General features: G+C 42.5%; 4 non-coding genes across 4 annotated transcripts; 1 reads left to right on the top strand and 3 right to left on the bottom strand.

Annotated features, from left to right (window-relative positions):
- Positions 1 to 848: 848 nt before the first annotated feature.
- Positions 849 to 920, top strand: trnap-cgg (transfer RNA proline (anticodon CGG)). The gene has a single exon. It is a non-coding gene; the product is annotated as a tRNA-Pro (tRNA).
- Positions 921 to 1,713: 793 nt separating this feature from the next.
- On the bottom strand, positions 1,714 to 1,827 carry LOC116680112 (U5 spliceosomal RNA). Its single transcript, XR_004329636.1, has one exon. It is a non-coding gene; the product is annotated as a U5 spliceosomal RNA (small nuclear RNA).
- Positions 1,828 to 3,087: 1,260 nt separating this feature from the next.
- On the bottom strand, positions 3,088 to 3,169 carry trnas-aga (transfer RNA serine (anticodon AGA)). Its single transcript has one exon. It is a non-coding gene; the product is annotated as a tRNA-Ser (tRNA).
- Positions 3,170 to 5,186: 2,017 nt separating this feature from the next.
- Positions 5,187 to 5,258, bottom strand: trnaa-cgc (transfer RNA alanine (anticodon CGC)). Its single transcript has one exon. It is a non-coding gene; the product is annotated as a tRNA-Ala (tRNA).
- Positions 5,259 to 8,638: the final 3,380 nt, after the last annotated feature.

The raw sequence follows: 8,638 nt of genomic DNA, 5'->3' as shown, positions 1-8,638 counted from the left end.
ATCCAGGGTCAAAGCACTTATGTGTCAACAGGATTGGAAAAACTTGTCCATGCTTTCATATTCAGTAGACTTGACTACTGTAACGGGGTCTTTACAGGTCTCCCTAAAAAATCAATCAGACAGCTACAGCTGATTCAGAACGCTGCTGCTCGAGTCCTCACTAAGACCAAGAGACTGGATCACATCACTCCAGTTCTGAAGTCTTTACACTGGCTTCCTGTGTCTCAAAGAATGATTTCAAAGTACTTTTGCTAGTTTATAAATCACTTAACGGTTTAGGTCCAAAATACATTTCTGATCTGCTACTACACTATGACCCCCCCAGACCTCTCAGGTCATCTGGGACAGGTCTGCCTTCTGTCCCCAGAGTCAGAACTAAACAGGGTGAAGCATTTTGTGTTGGGTGATGGAGCAGGTGGGGCTTGAAAATTCCCCCTTCCCCCGATTTTACTTTCACTTTTTACTGACAAAATCAAGTCTGTGTTTTGGTAAAAAAACATTTTGTATCAAATGTTTCCTGTTGTCAAATGATATCGGAAAGCTGAATCGGGCAGTGGAGCCATGAAAAGTCCCCATGGCAATCTACCTGACCATAGTCTTTCAAGTCAGTGACAAATCCAAGCTGCATTCCTTTTTCAAGCTGAATTTCCTTTTTACCAAAATTCAAGTTCCAATGTTGGTAAAATGTTTTGCTTCAAAAGTAGTCTTTCGTCCACTATTGTCAGAAAGCTCAATCTGGTAGTGGAGCCATAAAAACAACACATGCCAAAAAAACTACTTAACAATTGCCTTTCAAGTCACTGATCACATTTACTCGATAGAAAATTTCTATTATGTTGTTTTTAAGTGGCTCGTTGGTCTAGGGGTATGATTCTCGCTTCGGGTGCGAGAGGTCCCGGGTTCAACTCCCGGACGAGCTCTGAAGGCAGGAGCTGTTGCAATCATAATCTGAAATTTAAAATCCAGTTTATCATTAAATTAGCCCAGATTAGGAGCAGTCAAAGTTGTATTAGAGCATGCTGGCAATTTTTCATGTCCTGCTTCAACTTCATGCAACAGAAAAAACTGGGAAAAATAAGAGGAACAATGAGCAGAACATGGCTCTCCTTTTTCATTTGTTGCGTCTCTGACTGTCAAGAGTTTTTTTTTTTAATTTTCGAATTTATTAAATCTATTTAATCCGTAGAACACAGTCCCCCCGCTTCTGATCAACCCATATCAATTGCATGCTTAAAATAACATACCGGTTAAAGCCCCGCCCATTTCAAGACAACCCGACCCACTTCCGGGTTAAATCCTGTCCACTCCCGGTTAGGCCCCGCCCAGTCCGAGTACAGATACAGATACAGATACAGATAATGCTGTACTCGCTCATCCCTAACAGGTACTTTAAGATCAGAGGGAATGTCTTCACTCTTCTGAGGTATGATCCCATCCAGAACCGTGCCATAGCTGCAGTCTTAGGATTTCTGGATGGGGTCGTGGCTGCTGTTATGTGTATAGCTGTAAATCTGCTCCCTAAAAACATAACAGGTCCGGCTCTCCTTTCCCTCCTTTCTCCTTTGGCTTCTTCATCACTCTTCTTTGCACTCGTTCCCACTTGGACCTCCACAGGAAATAAAAGATGGCTTGTTCCAGGTCTAAAATCTCTTTTGGTGGGATTAAAACAGAGCTGATGAGTAAAGCAAAGGTAAGCAAAAACAAGTACAAAAGGCTCGGCCAAACAGCAAAGCCCACCAAAATAGTTTCAACTCATCGACGTTCCCCTCCAAGGAAGTCTTTAGTTAAAGGCGAAAGACTGTGTGTTATGAAGAGAAACCAGAGTGAAAACAGCCGTCTGCTCGAGAGCAGCTGAAAACCCTAGTCGACCCAGTCCAAACCATCGTGGTAAGCCTCACTGGTGTCCAAACTAAAATGATAAGAGGAAACTTGGTAGACTACTTACTTATGTTTATATTTGTACTCACAATGACATTTTTAAAACGCCAGCCAATCACAAGTCTTACATGTGAATAATCAATGTAGCTCACATAAAAGATAGTTGCAAGGTCTACCAAATGTTTAACTTTACAACCCGTAAGCTGTTGTAACCTTGGTTGCCACCTTCCGTCAAAATGTGAATCACAGATTCTCCAAGGCCTGGTGAGAAGTTGCAGAGCAGAGTGGCGCAGCGGAAGCGTGCTGGGCCCATAACCCAGAGGTCGATGGATCGAAACCATTCTCTGCTAATTCCTATGCTTCGTATCATCAGTAAGGCTATTTCCAGTCTGTTGATGTTTAACAAAGCATCTGTTGCTGCAAGTGTCTGAAGTGAAATCTCTACAATGCTCACACCTGCCATAACACCCATAAAAACTGGAGTATAATACAATAAACAAAAACACAACAGTACAAGCATGTAAAATAGAAACTGTAAAACATGTACTGTTAAAGTGCTTGTTGTGCTGTCTGATAGTCTGAGGTATAAAAGAGAGAGCATACTACTTGGTTTGTGTCACAGGAGGTCTTAGTCTACCACTACGTTCTATAACCCTACCAGTCAGATTATCACAGGAGGTAATATCTGTTGCAGCTCTTTTAAAGACTCTACCATAATACCTGCTGGAGATGCCAGGTCCTCATACATGTAAAGCATGAGCTCTACCACTGAGCTACATCCCCTGAAGATTTTCAGATTTTTTGACTTTTTTCTGAGATAGACATACACTTATCTTTATTAATCCTTTTGGGATGACTCCCGCAAGGAAATTGAAATATCACTGAATAAAAGAAGAAACCGGGGTAATGTTATTGTTGTATATGGCATCAAAACCTGTAAATGCAACTGCAGTGGCTGGAAATCAAACCTGGACCCTGCACTGCTATGGTATGAATCATAGTCGAAAAGTAACACACCTGTTCTCTTTCTGCTGGACAATACAACGCTCAATGCAAATCTTGTAACACAGACTGAAAATAAATGCTAAGAGATACATTGGTGGACACTGGTGGCTTACAGATAACACATCATTGTTAATGAATGCACATCAGTGATTTGGTATACTATGATGTGTCATTGGTTTGCTACCACTCTTAAAGAATGCCTCTCGTTGTCGGCAGGATTCGAACCTGCGCGGGGAGACCCCAATGGATTTCTAGTCCATCGCCTTAACCACTCGGCCACAACAACCTGAAAAAGCCTAGAAGTATACCTGTTTGCACAAATGTTCATAAACTTTTTAATTGGTTGAAAGCAGTTACCAGACACGGGCAATTTTCAAATCGTAGTGCGCTGCCTGTGTCTGTGGATACTCATGGAGGCAGCTTAATTGATTGATATGCTCCCTTAGTTGGACCATAACAGAGATGTAATATTTTACCAAATTGTGTTGGGCGAGTACCTTTCTGGCTAATCTTCACAAATAAGCAAGCAACCACACAAGAATGGCTGGGAATCGAACCAGGTCAACTGCTTGGAAGGCAGCTATGCTCACCGCTATACCACCATCGCTTGACAGCACAATATACACTGAAAATCTTGTAACACATCTGGATTGTTTGAGACTCAAAATGTGCTCTATCACTGAGCTCCAGCCCCTAATGATTTTCAGATTTTTTGGACTTTTTTGTGAGATCACTGAATAAGAGAAGAAACCTGGTGGAATATGTAACGTTAATATTGTATATGGCTTCAAACTGTACTGCCTTACACCCACGACTGCAGTCCGACCCACAACAACAACCTCATCGTCAAGTTTGCTGACGACCACAGTGGTCGGACTCATCTCAAAGGGAGACGAGGCAGCCTACAGAGAGGAAGTCCTGAACTTGGCAGCTTGGTGTTCGGAGAACAACCTGTCTCTGAACACCAAGAAAACCAAGGAGATCATCGTTGACTTCAGGAAGAAGAGCACCGACCTAGCCCCCCTGTACATCAACGGCGAGTGTGTGGAGAGGGTCCACCTTCCGGTTTCTTGGTGTCCTCATCTCAGCTGACATCTCCTGGTCAGCCAACATCACAGCGGTCATCAAGAAGGCCCAGCAGCGACTACACTTCCTGAGGGTCCTCAGGAAGTACGACCTGGACTCCAACTTGCTGCTGACCTTCTACCACTCATCCATCGAGAGCCTGCTGACCTACTGTATCACAGTATGGTACGGCAGCTGCCGTGGCAGACAGGGAGAGGCTGCAGAGGTTGTAAGGTCAGCACAGAAGATCACCGGCTGCCCTCTCCCCTCCCTGACGGACATCTACACCTCCCGCTGCCTCAGCAGAGCAGAGAACATCATAAAGGACAGCTCCCACCCCGGCTCTGATCTGTTTGACCGTTGCCCTCAGGAAGGCGCTACAGGTGCATCAGAGCACGGACCAACAGACTCAAGAACAGTTTCTTCCGAAGGCCATAACGACCCTGAACTCACCCCTGAACTCACATATGCACTGACTCCACTCCACAAACCCCCCCCCCCCCCCGACTGTCTCTTCATTCCGTCCGACTGTGCAATATTGTTATACTGTTACTGTTATATATACCTCATAGGACACTGGAATCTGTGCAATTTCATTTCATACAATGCAATATTAATACATTAACCTTTCCATTACTGTGCAATACTTATTTACTTAATATTAGTACTTAATCATTTCATTCCATCACTGTGCAATATTATTTATTGAGTGTTAACACTTATCTATGTTTATTCAAGCTGATTTATATGTATACTCGACAGTCACTACACTTTATATCTTTGACTTTATATTTTTGATATTTTATACTGTTATATTCATATATTTTTTTGTGTCAACGCTGCAAAGGGATTGCTTTAATCTCGTTGCACAAGTACCGTGTACTTGTGTATAATGACAATAAAGGCATTCTATTCTATTCTAAAACCTGGTGGCTAAATCAAACCATGGCAAAATGCTTGCACTGCTATTGTATAAATCATAGTTAATCACTAAAAGAAAGCTACTGCAATGGCTGGGAATCCAACACCGATCAACTGCTTGGAAGGTAGCTATGCTGACAACTATACCACCATCACTGGGCAATGGACTGTTCACTGCAAATCTTGCAAAACATGTGGTCATTTAGACTGATTTTTGCATTAGTTACCATGAACACAAGGAAATTGCCTTTTAATACTTTTCTCTTTCAGAATAAGAGCTTTTGTAACTCTTCTTCAGACCAAACAATAACACTTGTTGGAGATGCCGGGGATTGAACCCGGGGCCTCATACATGCGAAGCATGCGCTCTACCACTGAGCTACATCCCCTGATCATTTCCGGAGTTTTTTTTACTTTTTCTGAAATCATCAAATAAGAGAAGAAACCTGGGTGAAATGTGTAATATTTATGTTGTATATGGTTTCAAAACATGGCGGTGGCTGGAAATTGAGCCTTGGCAAAATGCTTGCACTGCTATGGTACAAATCTAGTCAAAAAGTAACACATCTGTTGCCTTTCTGCTGGACAATACAACGCTCAATGTAAATCTTGTCACACATCTGGCATTGAGAGATGCATTGTTGGAAACGTGTGGCTTCCAGTACCTATGAGATTATACAATATGTTCATGAAGCCACAAACTATGTAGGGTAATGCCCATCCCTAACAGGGAGTATACCTCCTTCAATGTTCATTTAGTTTTCTGATTGGTTAAGATTTCTGTGGGGACCCCTACCCGGGAAAAATGTTGAAGTAAACTATTGGCCACTTGTGTTAGCCTTGGTGTTTCCGAGGGGGAAAGCTTTTGGGTGACATGTTGCTTAAGAAAGGTTTGTCCTTCATAGTTCTAGTTTTTTTCCAATTCTTCTGGTCACACTTGGCACTATTTCACGTCTTTTGTCTGTAGTTCTCTACTCTGTCAGGGCTTATCTCGTCTCCCCCACCTCTTTTTTTTGTCTCTTGTTATGTCTCAGCACCAGTTGTTCCTAGTTCCTAGTATTACTATTACTAGTATCCTAGTATTATGCTTTTGGGTCGTCTGTCCATCTCTACATACGTACGCACTTCACATTCTTGTGAATGTGATAACACAGGACCCCAGGGGGGGACTTTCTTAAATTGGGCAAACTTTTTACATGAACTTGCAGATCAATTGATGAGATTTTGGAGGTTTAAATGTTCAATGTTAAATTGGCATACACACCACTTGGAGTCACGGATGAACTGATTTTGATTTTGGAGGTCAAAGGTCAAGGTTACTTTTTGTTACGTCTCCAGAACTGTATTGTTGTAGTGGAATGGCTTCGAATGAAGACCGAAAACGCTTGTCTTTTACTAATAACATTTATGTTCTCTATGCTGCAGTTTGCACAAGAAAAGAACAGTTTAGGCCTGGCGGACACGGATCACATCTAGCAGCTCACGTTCATCTGCAAATACTAGCAAGAATTGACACACAACTTCCGTGAAGGCTACTTCAAAATAAAAGCATTTCTGTGACAGTCTTCAGTATAAAACAAATAAAGTTGTGTACCTTTTCAAGTATCAGCTATTAACTATAATTTAACATTTCCTTTTCCGTTTTAAACTAAACACCACACATTCCTTTGCTTTAAACAAACATTTCACAACAATGAACTGTTGTTCATTACTATTCAGCCTATCACCTAATTAATCTCTAAAGGGTAAATCAACAGAACAGGTCTCTTTAACAAACTTCCTGTAGTAGTACGAACAGTGCAGGATCGAACAAGTCCATCTCTTCCTGAAAATAGCTCTGTTATCCTGCCCATTTTCCAGGTCTGCCTGGGGGCATTATCCTCTTCGATCAATATGACGTCTCCCACCTTTAGCAAAGTGGGTGTGGGTATGTCACACTTGTGAGCTGATTTCAATTTCAGCAAGTAGTCCTTTCTCCAGCTGTTCCAAAAGCTGGTTATTAGTCTCTGTCGTATCTCCATCTCTTACACATGTCTTCTCGACTCACATTGATGCTTGAGATGGAGGAAGCATAGTCTTTGGTGGTAAGGAAGTCAGCCTTTCCCAACTAGAAAATGAGAAGGTGTGAGTGGCTGGGTTCTGATGCATCACTGTCCACATAAGAAAGAGGCATGGAATTCAGCACAGCCTCCACCTCTGCAAGCATGGTTGTCAGCTCGTCAAAGTTTAGTGAAGCCCTCCCCAGGACCTCTTTAGACATGTGTTTACAGATCTTACAAGCCTCTCCCAGAGCCGCCCCACCAAGCAGCTCGCTCGGCAATATACTTCCAGGTGATCCCTTTCTCAGTAACAACTCTGTAAGCTCTGATTCCTTAAATGACCTCCATAGTTGTTTAGGTCTTGTTCTGCTCTCTTGAATGTCTTAGCATTGTCTGTGTAATAACTTTACATAGTCCTCGTCTTGCAATAAATCTCTTTAAAGCTAAAAGAAAACTTTCAGTAGTCTGATCTGAACTAACTCTAGATGTACTGCTCTAGTCACAGCACAAGTGAAAAGTGTGATGTATGCCTTCTTAGGCTGACCACTTGATCTGACATACAGGGTCCTGCAAAATCTACCCCAGTAACTTCAAATGGTGGGGACTCTGTGACTCTATCTCTGGGTAACGGAGCTGTAACTTGCTGGGCTGGTCTCACTTTTAGTTTTAGTTAGGTGGTGTTACATGTTACAATGTAACACCACCCGCTTGACTAGCTGTCTACCCCTTAAAACCCAGATCTCTCCCTCATTTTCACTAGAGTATCTCTGACACCAGAATGCATCACTCTCTCATGACAGGACGAACTGTTAACTCAGAGTATCTGTGCTTTGTAGGCAGTACCCATGGGTGTTTGTTCCCTGTAACTAATATTAGAATGCTGCAACCTGCCTCCCCACACAAATGAGACCATTTTCATCCAAAAAAGGTTTCAGGTCTTTGATTTTTGAATCTCTCCTCAGGTTTTGTCCCTCTTTAAGTTGACAGATTTCCTGGCTAAAACTATGCCCTTGTGTCACCTTCACCCATACACTTCTGCTGCAGTAAGCTCCTCAGAATGATTCACCCTGAATCCTTTGACCAGAACGTGCATTAGCTAAAACCTTTTCCCCATGCGTTAAACTAGATAACTGTTTTTCCTCTTCTCTTCCTTGCAGATATGCAACTGCACTGTATGCCTTTTCGCTGACACACAGTAGACATGCACCTGGATGTCGGTGAGTTTGGCTGTATTTTAACTTGGTACCATTGGAATTGTCACCAAGTGGAGCTCGCGCAGCTCTGCACACCACTGATCCCATTTTTCAGCCAGGTCTGGGGGCAACTGTTCATCCCAATCACTTCCCTTTCCCATAGTCCTTGAAAAGGCATTTTACCCGTATGGTAAATGGGGTTGAGAAAACCGATGGGGTCAAAGATCGCGCTGATGTCTTTTAATACCTTCTCTTTGTGTTTCCTTTCCCTTAAGTTTCCAGCAGTCCTTTCAGATCAAACACAAAGTTATAATTTTCAGCTCTCCAGACTAATCCTAACACCTTCAGTACATTTCCACAAGTGCCGGTTTTCTGGTGTTGGCTCTAGTCCACTTTCTGTCCACTTAGCCCTCAGGTCTGGTGAGTTTGTTACCCATTTGCACAATTCATGCTGGCATGACAGAATCTCCTTTGCTGTTGTGGTGACTGAAAAGAGCCTTTCCACACTTCTGAGCTGGAGATGAAATCATCTACATA

This window comes from Etheostoma spectabile, unplaced genomic scaffold (genome assembly GCF_008692095.1).
Source record: "Etheostoma spectabile isolate EspeVRDwgs_2016 unplaced genomic scaffold, UIUC_Espe_1.0 scaffold00018317, whole genome shotgun sequence".
Classification (NCBI taxonomy): Eukaryota; Metazoa; Chordata; class Actinopteri; order Perciformes; family Percidae; genus Etheostoma; species Etheostoma spectabile.
Note: the sequence above shows the minus strand (reverse complement) of the source record. Positions and strands in the feature narration are given on the sequence as shown.